The sequence below is a fragment of the Chenopodium album genome, chromosome 12 (assembly GCF_948465745.1).
Source record: "Chenopodium album chromosome 12, dcCheAlbu1.1, whole genome shotgun sequence".
Lineage (NCBI taxonomy): Eukaryota > Viridiplantae > Streptophyta > Magnoliopsida > Caryophyllales > Amaranthaceae > Chenopodium > Chenopodium album.
Genome location: NC_137845.1, coordinates 25,507,332 through 25,511,128, shown reverse-complemented (window position 1 = coordinate 25,511,128; position 3,797 = coordinate 25,507,332). Strand labels below are relative to the sequence as shown.

Sequence of the window (3,797 nt, the reverse complement as noted above, 5' to 3'; positions counted from 1 at the left end):
TCGATGGCGCTCTCGTGATTATGCCCACGAGGAAGGCAGCCCTTGATCTGCACATATTTGTGTGTTCATGACCTAGAATCAATTAGAGCGCGACAAATAAAACTTTGAAACTTCACCTACAAAAATTCAAGTAAAAATAAGGGAGAAAGCAAAATGAATTGAAAATAAACTAAAATAGTAAAATAAGAACAAAAATCATGAAAAACTCATAAAAGTAAACAAAAAACCCAAATGAGTTATAAAGACGTAAAATAAAATAAAACTAAGAAAATTATATGGAAATAATGATATAAAATACAGAAAGTGAACCCCAATCTTATTCTTTTGAGCGCCATAAATGACACTCATCAGAATCATTGAGATGCTCGCTAAATATGGATTTGAAGCTAATTGGGAGAATGTGTTAAAAATGTTTTGAGATGAAAGTGAATTTTGTTTCATTAGTTCTCTATGCTTAGGATATCCTATATTTCAATTACCTTAAATATCTTGGAACGTGCATACCTTTATTGTATAGAAAGTTGTTTATTCACTTGCATTTGGTCATTTGTAAAAGTTTCATTTCATAGCTACTTATTTGAATTTTTTATTTTGGTTTCTTTTGTTGATTTGCCTCATTTTACCTTTAAGAGTTATGAGTCAAACTCTTTGGATATCCTTACGAGACCTCACTCGTCCACATTGCCAACTATGGGGTTTAAAGAGCTTGTTGTAGCCAAAAACAATCGTGATTCCTACGAAAGTGAGTCTTAGTGTATATTCTTATCTCCTTCTTCCCTTTTCTTGGTTTGAATAAGTCTTTCATCCTAATTCTTCTTGCACTACTACAAAATTGGCCAAAGAGACCATATAAAGAGACCAAAGAGACCATATAAAGAGACTACCTGAGGGGTGGTCTCTAGCTCACAGGTCTCTTTGGCCTAAGAGACCACTTCATCAAAAGTGGTCTTTTGTTTTAGAAACTAAGACCACTCATTTAAGATATATGGTCTCAATTTTTTAAAATCTGAGATCACCTATTTGAAATAGATGGTCTTAGTTTTCCAAAAATTAAGACCACCTAATTTCAAATAGGTGTCTCCCTTTTTCAAAAAGTGAGACCACCTATTTTAAATAAATGGTCTCTTTCTTTTCTTTTTTTTTATAAAAAAAAAAAAAAAAAATTATTTGTATTTTAATATATTCTCCATATATGATTTCAATAAAACAAAAATACAATTCATTAATACGAAAATTATACACGTAGTTTATACAAAACCAATCCCAAAAACTCATCAATATTCTATCAAAATTTACACAAAACTCATACTTCGAACTTTAAAAAAAAAAAACTCATTAACGCTATAACCAAGGACTTCTAATATCTTGCGTAGCAACCTCATGCCAACCAAATAATTCAACAAGCAAATTAATCTTCACTTCTTATCCTGAAAAATTTTCAAAAAATTAAAAATTAGCACACAATTATTAAAATATATATATATATATATATATATATATATATATATATATATATATATATATATATATATATATATATATATATATATATATATATATATATATATATATATATATATATACAAACTTGAAACTAAAATTACACCAACCCAGAACTAAAATAAAAATTGAACACTCAAAATTAAAGAAAGCAGAAGTAGCATCCAATAATTTAGCCAATGAACTTCTGAATTCTATATTAGCAAGGGTCTAACTGCATATATCCCATAATTTACAGCAACATCTAGTGATTTAGTGTTTTGTTGCTCAAGAACCCAACATATGCCTCTTATATAATACAAATTACAAAATTCTGATATCAAACATTGGAGACAATCTAACTGCATATATCTCAAACAATCAGATTCTTTGACGCAGGCTTAGCAAAATTCAGAAAGAACCAGTCAATTTAACTGAATCACACCCTAAGAAGAAGGCAACCTCATCAAGGTAATACTTCACCATGTTTTGAAAATTGAAATAAGAGAACTAAAAATATTTTCTTGCTGCAAGTCGTTTATGGGGGTTCTTCTCTTCTAATCTAATTGAAACCTTATCTATAAATTACACCAATTAAAATTGAACATAATTTAGCCATTAAAATAAAGAAACCCCTTAATCATCACCCCAAATGAAATCAATCAGAAATCCAAGAATTTTAGTCTGAAGTCTGATGCAATTTCACAGCAAATTTGTAAAAAGTAGATGGAAATCAGTCAAAGTTCTAAACTTTCTGGATTAATGACGTTATACCCATTGAACTTCAATAAAAAAAAACAGCAAAAATAAAGGAAGAAAATAAAGAAGGGAACCTGGAAGAGTGCAAGAGAGTTTAGCCCAACGAGGAGTGCAGACATTAATGGTGAAACCCAAACCATCGGAGTAGAATTTGGCAGCGCTGGTTACATCTTTGTGCATCTCATCACCCATTTGAACACCGCTCCTCCCATTTTTTTCACCGAACCAATTATATTTGAGAGATTTCAAGGGTTTTGCATTGTTTGTTAAAGCTCAGTTTCTTGTCAACTTATTTCGTTTATGCAAAAGAATGAAATCTCATATTAAACGGGAGAACAATTCCTCGATTAGATCTGAACTTAAAAATCTTAAAAAATTAAAAAATAAAAAATAAAAAAAAAAAAACCCCAAATTACAAAACCCTAAAAATCAATTTCATACCTGCGGCTGCTTTTGAGGGAAAACCCGGATGCCATGGACCCAATTCTTATGAATCCTAAGATCTGAAGCATCAAATTCTATCCATCAGGAGGATTTGAGAAGAAAACTCCAAAAATCCAACCACGAATCGCTACCACCGTCACCATCATCGCCTTTGAGATAGGGGATTCGAGAAGAATGAGGAAAGAAAAGAAATAGAGAGATGCATGGTGTGGGCTGGCGGTGGAAGGTGTGGTGGTGGAAGTGCTGGCAGTGAAAACCCGATAAAAAAGAGAAGAGTTAGAGAGAGAAAGAGACAGGGGGAACGAGCGAGAACAACAGAGAGAAATGAGACTGATGAATGAGGGTTTGCTTGTTTTTTAATTATAAAAGGGGGAAAAGAGAAAAAGAAAGTTTATTAGGGTCTGTTCGGCAAGGTAGGTGCTGGCTGTTAGCTTTTGAGCAGTTGTTAGTTGTTGAGGTAAATGTGAGCTGTTAATAGGTAGCTGTCAGCTGTCAAGGTAGCTGTTCATAATATGAATGTTTGGCAAAACTAGCTGTTGAAATTATTATTATTATTATTATTATTATTATTATTAGTATTATTATTATTAGTGGTAGTAGTAGTATGACATATCTTACTATAATATTTTTAAAATATCATGGACTATAATATATAAATTTATTAAGCAATTAATTCATAAAATAAGATATGTACTAAAAATCATATACTTCTAATCATAATGATAATTAACGCCAACAATCCTTTTTAAAATACTATGTACTACAATAAATTAATTGCGTCGTCTAGCTAACCATAAAGAATCAGCTATACTATCACGAGTATCCTTTATTGTTGTACAATTTGTTGTTGTAGCTTCACCTTGTGAACGAGAGGTGACATCTGGAAGTTCGAATGAAGGTATAAAGTTAGGATACTCTTCTAACACTTGAAAAAGTGGATCATCTGGTGAATATATTCTAATATAATTATTAGTGCATAAGTCGCAACTATAATCTGTATTTGTGTCTCAACACTAAATTGCGGCATTTTAGTAAGTATCTTCCATCTTTGCTTCAAGACTCCAAAACATCTCTCGATACAACTTCGAAGTGAGGAGTGCCACCAATTAAAAGTT

General features: G+C 31.4%; 1 long non-coding RNA gene across 1 annotated transcript; it reads right to left on the bottom strand.

The window, feature by feature from the left end:
- Positions 1-1,172: 1,172 nt before the first annotated feature.
- LOC145572234 (uncharacterized) lies at positions 1,173-3,018 on the bottom strand. Its single transcript, XR_014096738.1, has 3 exons — positions 2,680-3,018; positions 2,313-2,526; positions 1,173-1,427 (listed from the first exon to the last, which is right to left on the bottom strand). It is a non-coding gene; the product is annotated as an uncharacterized LOC145572234 (long non-coding RNA).
- Positions 3,019-3,797: the final 779 nt, after the last annotated feature.